Consider the following 10,631-nt stretch of genomic DNA (forward strand, 5'->3'; position numbering starts at 1 on the left):
TATTATAAAAAACAACTTTAAAAGCTGTGAGAACTATGATCAATAAGATGGCTATGAGTCGGGGCAGCTAGGTGGCGCAGTGGATAAAGCACCAGCCCTGGAGTCAGGAGTACCTGAGTTCAAATCTGGTCTCAGACACTTAACACTTACTAGCTGTGTGACCCTGGGCAAGTCACTTAACCCCAATCACCTCACTAAAAAAAAAAAAAAAAGATGGCTATGAGTGCTTATGATTCTAGAGGACCAATGATGAAACATGCTATTTGTTACAAGAGATGATAGATTTAGGGTCAGAATGAAATACACATATACCATATACATGTGTGTATGTATATTGTACATGCATACACACATGTACATACATGTATGTGTGTATAGAGAGTGTGTATATGTGTGTATATCCATTGGGGAAATTTGTTTTGCTTGACTATGTATATTTGTGACAAGAAATTTGTTTTTTATTTTCTTTAGAAATGGGGTAGAAAATGGCAGGGAGAGTAAATAGATTTTATTATTTTTTTAATAGAGGTTTCCACAACTGTGAAATGCCTCATGACTTTTTAGATGAAATCATTCTAATATTAGTTGTATTTAATCATTTTACTTTGTTACAAGAGACTGTTCATGAAGTGGAAGTTAACTCTAGAGATATGCAATGTGAAAACAAGACACATCAATAAAATTGAAAGTGACAAAAAGATCTAGAGTTCTGATCACAACCCCATATGGGATTTTATAGGTGGAGAAACTGAACTTCAAAGAAGTTAGGTGACTTGCCCATGGTCAAACAACTATTAAGAGTTATACATCTGGAGTCAGAGAACTTGAATTCAAATCCTGCTGCTATTTACTGTTCCTGTGACCTTGGGCAAGTCATTTCAACTCTATGGATCTCAGATTCTTGATCTATAAAATACTTGGGTTCAATCAAATGATTTCTAAGGCCCCTTCCTGCTCTAATATTCTTTGTTCCTTTGATGCCTCTCCTTTCTGCATTTCAATTCAATGCAATTCAATAAACATTTATTAAGCACTTACTATGGGCCAGTCACTGTGAGGAGTAATGGGGATACAAAAAGAGGCAAGATAGTCCTTGCCCTCAAGGAGTTTACAATATAAGGGGGATTGTATGCAAACATGCAAACAAATATATATGAAGAAAGCTATATACAGAAGAATTATTAATTAAAAGAGAGAAAGCACTGGAATTAAGAGGTTTTAGGGAAATCGTCTTGTAGATAGTAAATTTAGTTGGAATTTAAATAAAAGCAAGGAAAGTCAGTATCTGGAGAGGAAGAAGACTATTACAGGCTTGAGAAACAATCAGAGAAAATTCTCTGAGTGGAGAAATAGAGTGTCTTATTCGTGGAACAGCCAGGAGGCCAGTATCATCGTGTATATATGTATATATGTATGTACGTATGTATATATATGTGTGTGTGTGTGTGTGTATATATATATATATATATATATATATATATATATATATATATATATATATATATATATATATATATGTGTGTGTGTGTGTGTGTTTTTGGCGGGGCCATGGGGGTTAAGTGACTTGCCCAGGGTAACACAGCTAGTGTCAAGTGTCTGAGGCCGGATTGAAACTCAAGTCCTCCTGAATACAAAGCCGGTGCTTTATCCACTGCACCACCTAGCTGCCCCCCATCGTGTATATATTTTCATTGTTTATTAAGGCAACATAAATATTTCTGTGAATATATTCTTTTGTTTTTTTTCTCTTGTGTTCAATTGTCTTCACCATAAAGAACTATATTTTCTGTTACTTTTGGATTTTCTTCCATCATGTATACTAGATATAAAGTTCTTTAAATCACATCTGGACTGCCTGTCACACAAATGCTCTGACCAGTGCTTAGTTCTGCTGCCACCTGCTAATAGTACGCAAAGGCACTAAGGGTTCTTACTTAGCACAAAGTCTAGAAGCTGAGGGAGATGCCCCACTTCTGCTTTCCTTTCTGTGGTGTAAATGATTTCCATCCGGAACACTTCAGCCAGTGCAGACTATGAATCAGGATTAACCAGAGCCAGGAGTGTGGAAAACTGGGCCAGGGAATGTAGTGGGAATTGAAGAATGTACATTGGAAGCGTTATCTAGATTAGGTCCCACCGGCTGCTAGACACAGAGGTGAAGACACAAGGTTTATGTAGACTTACAACTGCCAAATACAAATAGTGAAACATAAATGACTATGGGAAGACCTAAAAATCTATCAAGACATGCCCAGGAAATACCAGTCCATTTACACAGTAACTCCTCATCTTCACCCTGAAACTCATGTGAGCAGCTGTGTATTTTCTCCTCCCCCCCCCAAAAAAAAAAACTCTGGCCAGCTCCCTTTTGACTCAATAGCTACAGTCTGGCTTTCCTTTACATTCTGACTGCCCCCTCTATTCGAAGCAAAAGTCTGCTTGAGAAGAGCAGGAGGAGGAGGCAGTTAGGGCTGGTCATACCCCTGGTAAAGCTATTAGCAGTTTTTCTTTGGAAATTAGCAAACTTTGTACGTGGCTCATGTACATCCTAGAACCTCTGAGTCTTTCCAAGAAATTCTTCACCTTAGTTCCCATTAAAAAGTGGTGGCATATAATTAATTTGCTTTTCAATTTCTTATCCCTAAATGTCTAATTAATGTGATGTTCTCCCGTTATGCTATTTAAGCTCCTTTAGTCTTTTTGACATAATTGCCAGAGAAAGGCAATATTTGCACTTCAAAGAATTAGCCTGAGAAATTATCATGTCAAAGAAAATCAACAAGTTCTGAGGAAATGTCCTCTAAGATTCATCCATGTTTTTCAGGAAAAATGCCAAAAATCTCATGGGTTTTAGTACATTTTTTTCCATAGGTGGTAGAGGCCTCTGATGATTTCAGCCAACTGAAGGTCTATGACTAATGTGCTGCTCAGGAAGGAAAAAATACTAATAATTGAAATAGTACCCTAAGGTTTATAAAACACTTTATATATGTGATCACATTTGAACTTCACAAGAACCCTAGGACTTAGATACTTATTGTGTCCTTTTTACAGTTGAAGGACCAGAGAGTGACTTCGTAGAGACACCCAGCTCATCGTGTGAGGTAAGATTTGAGCCTCGGTATTCCTGACTTCAAGCCCAACTCTATTCTTTATGCAACAAGGAATAATAGAAAAATATAATGACTAATTTCTACTCAGAGTCATATAGAGTTAAATAAAACACAGAATGTTGCCCAGCTTATGCTATTTAAGGAGTTATGGATCCATACATATGCCATTGAAAAGCATACTGCTGAAAATTTTTAAAAGGAGCCAACTTTTGACTTCAATGGTATTTTACCTGTGCAAAAAAGTAAAAAGAACCAGGAATACCAACTGAATTGTGATATACACACATATATACACATGCATGTATGCATGTCTGTATGTGCATATGTATATGTATGCCTATGTCTATATCTATACACATACACATGCACATGTATACACCTATACACAAACACACATTCTATATGTATGTATTTACATATATGTATATATAAATACATAATATGTATACATACATAAAACCTCTATATAGACCATATGTGTACATATACATATTCATATACATATATAGATTTATTTTCAATAGAGCTACCATATATGTGGGCATTAGAAAGGGAGCACACTAGCATAGTGTTCTCAGAATAGGCTTCATGTAGAAGATCATGCTTGAACTTGTGCCTTAAAAAAAGCCTCTCAAATGAAACTCCCTGTTCTATGCAGTACTCTTTTAGAGATGCATGATAAAGGACTTCCCTTCCTCTTCCCTTCACTTCAGAAAAGGCACAGAAATCCTATATATGGTATACAGTAACAGCAATATTGTTTTAAGAATGACTTTGAGTGAATAAGTTATTTTGTCTATTATAAATACACAAATTAACTGTAAAGGACGTATGAAGAAAAATACTATCTGCATCCAGAGAAAGAACTGGTCAATAAAAGTAAATACAGTATAATTTCACACACACACACACACACACACACACACACACGTAGATATGCATATATACACAAGTATGTATACACACATACATACATACACACGTATTTGTGTCTGATGGTAGCCAAAAGGGAAAAAAATAAATTTATATGATAATTTGTTGCATATTTGAAAGGAATAGCAAGTTGTCCTTAGTAGATTTGCAGTTTCATGTGTAATCATCTTTTTTTATTTTACTATGTTAATTGAAATGCTTGTTTTATTCCATAAATTAAATATAAAATATATTTTAAAGGAGAAGGAAATCTTCTGACTGCTACCTGTTAGTCATGATGACAGTGTTAACTGTGAAATGGATAGCTGAACTAGAACTTTGGCTATACCAGCAGAGAAATCCCTGTCCATTAGGTGTCTCCTTCTTGCTGACCTCAATGAATATGGATGCTCTCACATAAAGTCTTTCCCAACCACTCTTAATTCTAGTGTCTTTCCTCTCAATCATTTCCTATTTATCCTATATCTAGCCTGTTTGTACATATTTGTTTGCTTGTTGTCTTAGCCTTAGATTGTGAACTCCTTGAGGACAGGGAACATCTTGTGGGTTTTTTTTTTTTTTGTATCTCTAGCATTCAGCACAGTGCCTAGTACAAAATAAATAGCTATTGAATGACTGAGTGACCATTCTCATCTATAAAACCTAGAGGCTAGATAGTTCCTAGAGTCCACTAGAGCCAGACTGCTAGTATTGTTTTGTCTTCTTTTCTTTGGAACCAATCAGATCTTATGAGATCTCAATTCCATTTAAAGTAACGGTAGATAATATAAAATACTTGGGAGTCTACTTGCCAAGACAAACCCAGGAATTCTATAAACACAATTACCAAACACTTTTCACACAAATCAAATCAGATCTAAATAATTGGAAAGATCGCAATAGCTCATGGATAGGCAGAGCTAATATAGTAAAAATGACAATTCTACCTAAATTAATTTACTTATTCAGTGCCATACCAATCAGACTACCTAAAAATTATTTTATGGAGCTAGAAAAAATAATAACAAAATTCATCTGGAAAAACAAAAAGTCGAGAATATCAAGGGAAATAATAAAAAAAAAATGCACAGGAAGGTGGGTTAGCTCTACCAAATCTGGAGCTCTACTATAAATCGGCAGTTATCAAAACTATCTGGTACTGGCTAAGAAATAGAGTGGAGGATCAATGGAATAGGCTAGCCACAGGAGACACAGTAGTAAATTACACTAGTAATGTAGTGTTTGATAAACCCAAAGACTCCAGCTTCTGGGATAGGAAATCAGTATTTGACAAAAACTGCTGGGAAAACTGGAAGAGAGTATGGCAGAAATTAGTCATAGACCAACATCTTACACCTTATACTAAAATAAGGTCAAAATGTATACATGATTTAGACATAAGAGGTGATACCATAGATAAATTAGGAGAGGAAAGAATAGTCTACCTTTCAGATCTTTGGAAAGGAGAACAGTTTATGACCAAACAAGAGATAGAGTATATTATAAAATGCAAAATGGTTGATTTTGATTACACTAAATTAAAAAGTTTCTGTACAAACAGAAGCAATGCATCCAAAATTAGAAGGGAGGCAGAAATCTGGGAAACAATTTTTATGGCCAGTACTTCTGATAAAGGGCTCATTTCTAAAATATATAGGGAACTAAATCAAATTTATAAGAATCCATGTTATTGCCCAATTCAGAAATGGTCAAAGAATATGAACAGGCAGTTTTCTGATGAAGAAATCAAAGCTATCTATTCCCATATTAAAAAATGCTCTAAATCACTAATGATTAGAGAGATGCAAATTAAAACAACTCTGAGGTACCACCTGACACCTATCAGATTGGCTAAAATGACAAAAAAGGAAAATAATAAATGTTGGAGAAGCTGTGGAAAAATTGGAATACTAATGCATTATTGGTGGAGCTGTGAACTGATCCAACCATTCTGGAGAGCAATTTGGAATTATGCCCAAAGGGCGATAAAGCTGTCCATACCCTTTGACCCAGCAATACCACTTTTGGGTCTTTTCCCCAAAGAGATCATGGAAAAGGGAAAAGGACCCACATGTACAAAAATATTTATAGCTGCTCTTTATGTGGTGGCAAGGAATTGGAATTTGAGGGGATGCCCATCAATTGGGGAATGGCTGGACAAGTTGTGGTATATGAATGTAATGGAATACTATTGTGCTGTAAGAAACGATGAGCAGGAGGAGTTCAGAGAAACCTGGAGGGTCTTGCATGGGATGATGATGAGTGAGATGAGGAGAACCAGAAGAACATTGTACACAGTATCATCAACATTGTGTGTTGATCTACTGTGATGGACTACATTCTTCTCACCAATGCAGTGGTAGAGAAGAGTTCCAGGGGACTCATGATGGAAGAGGATCTCCAAATCCAGGTAGAAAAAAAAAGAACTGTGGAGTATAGATGCTGATTGAAACATACTATTTCTTTTGTTTTTGGTGCTATTGTATTTCTATTTTGAGGTTTTTCCTCATTGCTCTGATTTTTCTCTTATAAACATGACTAATGCATAAATATGTTTAATGTTTTATATATATACATACATATATATATATATATATATATATATATATACATAAGATTACATGCTGTCTAGGGGAGGGGGGAGAGAGGGGAGGGAGGGAGAAAAATCTGAAATTGGAAAGCTTGTATAAACCAATGTTTAGAACTATCTTTACATGTAACTGGAAAAAAATAAAATACTTGTATCAGAAAAAGAGCAGCTAGTGTCTTCTCTCCTTCTTGAGCACCTAAGCAGTTGTATATCTGCTACTAGGGTAGTTGCAGTGGCAATAGTGACAGTCGTAATGAGATATGGGGGTAATGCATCACAGAAAAAGTAGTAGAAAGAAAAGATTCCATTTACACAGAGCTGTACCCAGGGAAGTAAAATGTTAAGTAGCTAATGAATAGCCCTATTGCAAATGTCTCTACAGAGTTCTCTTACTAATCTTTTAAGTAATTGTGGTCATATAGTCAGTCCTTTATTGCTTAACATTTCCTTTTCTGCGTGTGAGAATAAAATTGTTTCCATAACTGATTCATTTTTGTATTCTGGGTGCCATTTTCACTTCTTCCTTCCCTCTTGGGGAGAGACCCCTTAGGTCAGAGCCAAGAATAGAGAATCTGAGGTGGGACTAGAACTGAATCATCGAGAGCCTAGTTTCCCTGTTTAGGAAACAGTTTAATCAAGAACCAGAGCAAACCGTGAGGGAAAGTAAAGAACAGAGATTGGCAAAAGTCACCAGTCCTTGAGACTTCAACCTCCCGATGCTTGGCTAGCTAGATACAACTCCCTTTTATGTATGTAACATCCACTGCCATGCAAGGAAGGTGGGCAGTTTTCCTAAGGGATAGCTTTGCGCTATGTATGTGTAAAGGAATGCAACTTCTGATTGAATAAGAGAGTTCTGAGATGGTGAGGAAGGATTTATTTCAGTTGGTTGGATAGAGACTTTGAAGGTGACCTAAAGAGAAAGATACATTGAGAGAGAAGAGAATTGAGGTTTGGAATTTTGAATGGCAGACTGGAACCCTCAAACTACAGATGTGTAAGGAAGCAGTGTCCCCTTTGTTTCCCTTGTCCTATCCCCTGATTTCTAGCCCTGCAGCTTTACAGATTACTGTTGAGTGTATTCTCCCTAAGTGAGATCTTTCTCTTCTTTGATTTGAACTGGATTTGAACATCCTGTTGCCAATTTATTTACTGTTGTGTAATCTTTGATGTAGTCTAATCTGTATTTCTCAGATTTCCATTTGCTACTTTTTTGATAAAGAAGTTTCCTAGCTATTCGTGATAATCTTTTGTGTACCTAGCATTTGGCAAAAGCATCTAAACTGGCAATTATAAGCTGAGGGCTGCACTCCATCTTGAGTGATCAGGGGTGCTTTCTTTGGCAGAACATATGCTAAAACTGGAATGATAAAGAGAAGATTAGCATGGCCTTTGTGCAAGGATGACATACAAATTCATGAAGCATTCCATATTTTTAGAGGGTAAGGGGAGAAGATAAGGTAATAGATAGAATAAAAGAGAAGCTGAGAAGTAAGATAGTGAGTAAAAATAAGATGGAGGGAAATTCACAAATAGTAATTATAACTTTGAATGTGAATGGGATGAACACACCCATTAAATGGAAATGGATAGCAGAATGGATTAAAAATCAGAATCCAACAATATATTGGGAGCAGCTTTTGTTCTGAACCCCTTTGAATCATACCCCTAATCTAAAGGTATTTGAAGGGTGACAGATAGGTACAATTTTAGCTTGATATCCATTCTCTGAGACTGGAAGAGAGAGAAATTCAGCCCTGGTGATTCTGGATTCTATCTGCCCCTCCTTCCTACTCCCTAATGGGCTTTTGGTGGGACCAGCACAAACCTCCTCATAATTTCAGCAAAGACAAGCCATATCCCAGATCACCTCTACCTATTCCACCCACAAGTCTGTGTGTGTGTGTGTGTGTGTGTGTGTGTGTGTGTACCTGTGTCTCTCTTTCTCTCTCTGTCTCTCTGTGTCTGTCTTACACACACACGTAGACACTATATCTGAAGAATATAGATAGATAGATAGATAGATAGATAGATAGATAGATAGATAGATAGATAGATAGATAGATAGATAGATAGATAGATCTTTAGGCAAACCATCTATAGATACACACATTTAAATGTGTGGATACACACAAATATATTTATATTGTAATTATTCTCTGTGTGTGTAAATGTTGCCACTCTATTTCTAACACCTAGAACAGTGTCTAGAATATAGTAGATGCTTCATAAATGTCTTTTGACTGATTAATCATGAGTCCTAAAGAAAATTAGCAGTGTGGTCTATTGCATGTTTGTGTTTATATTTCACATTCACACATGATATTACTAATGCTATCACTTAAAAAGTGCACCTGAACCTTAATCAATTAAACACCAAGAATTTACTAAGCACTTATTGGGTCATACAATGTGCTAGGTATGGAGGGGGGGGGGTGCAAAATAGAAATTGAGAAATTCCCTGATTTCAAGTGGATTATATTCTATTAGGGATGTATCTGAAAATAACAGAATGTAAACAAATATCTTTCTTAAAATGGAAATAACAATAAGGATTATAGTTCACATTTACACAGTGATTTATAGTTCCCAGGGGCTTTTCCTGAAGTCACAACTTGAACAGAGCCAACAGTGCTTTGCCCCAGGGTGCTGACATCCAAGGACACTATGCTTTTCTCACAGAGATTATTACTTTTTCCTTTCTTCATAACAATTCCATGACATAGACAATATAATTAGTGTTTATTCCTTTTAACAGATAGTTCTAGATTCTTGTCAAAGCACACTCACATCCCTTCTATAATGAAGGGTTGTGGGTACCCCTATTGCAAAATTTTCATATTTGATATATGCTGTAACATGATAGATGAGGCACTAAAGATCCAGAATTTCATTTTACTTCTTCTTTCTCCCTAAAAGGATAAACAACAACAAAGAAAAAAAAAACTTGGCAACAGATAGTGAGAATTAGGAAGTTGTCTCATACAGAAAAAGAAAATGATAAATACTAAAAGGGGTATGTAAAAATAGGTATAGTAATGCACTGTTGGTAGAACTGTGAAGTGATTCAACCATTCTGTATAACAATTTGGAACTGTACGCAAAGGGCTATAAATCTGTGCGTACCCTTTCACCCACCAATGCCACAACTAGGAGTGTATCCCAAAGAATTCCAAAGATAAATTTTGAATACTGTGCATAAGTTCCACTTACCTTGGCAGTCCCAGGCATATACACATGGATGATGAGATTGATGCATGCATTGCCAGAACTGGATCAGTGTTTGGGAGCCTCCAAAGGAAAGTATTGCAGAGGAGAGGTAAGAGACTGACTACCAAACTAAATGTCTACAGAATCACCATGCTGACCTCATTGTTGTATGCCTACGAAACCTGGACAGTCTACCAGTGTCATGCCAGGAACCTGGATCATTTCTATTTGAATTGTCTTGGGAAGATTCTAAAGATCACCTGGCAAGATAAAGTACCAGACAGTAGGGTGCTTTCTCAAGCTAAATTGGAAAGCATTCAGACTCCACTTCAGAGAGCACAATTCTGATGGGCTGGCCACATTGTTTGAATGCTAAAATCTATGTTTGCCCAAAAGACTATTTTATGAGAACTCATACAAGGAAGGTACTCACATGGTAGTCAGAAAAAGCAATACAAAGACACTGAAGATTTCTCTGAAGAACTTTGGAATTGATTTCATGACATCAGAGACACTGGCAAGAACCTACCTAGCATGGTGTGCCTATAACAAAAGAGTCACTGTGCTCTATGAGCAAAGCAGAATGACAGTAGCTCAAAAGAAACATGAAATGAGAAAATTTAGAGATATATTCACTCCAAATGTCCATATGGTCTGTTTGTGCCTGACCTGTTGTAGGGAATTCCAAGCTCATATTAGTCTAATCAGTCATGGCTGTATACACTGTAACTTGATTCCAACATAATGATGTCATTTTGGAATTCTTCAAGAATGAAGGACAACAATCAATCATCACAAAGAGATCA

The 10,631-nt window shown here is 36.3% G+C and overlaps 1 non-coding gene across 1 annotated transcript; it reads left to right on the forward strand.

The window, feature by feature from the left end:
• Positions 1-7,947: 7,947 nt before the first annotated feature.
• On the forward strand, positions 7,948-8,052 carry LOC122726941. The gene has a single exon (XR_006352932.1). It is a non-coding gene; the product is annotated as a U6 spliceosomal RNA (small nuclear RNA).
• The last annotated feature ends 2,579 nt before the right edge of the window (positions 8,053-10,631 follow it).

Source organism: Dromiciops gliroides, chromosome 4, assembly GCF_019393635.1.
Source record: "Dromiciops gliroides isolate mDroGli1 chromosome 4, mDroGli1.pri, whole genome shotgun sequence".
In the NCBI taxonomy this organism is placed as follows: domain Eukaryota; kingdom Metazoa; phylum Chordata; class Mammalia; order Microbiotheria; family Microbiotheriidae; genus Dromiciops; species Dromiciops gliroides.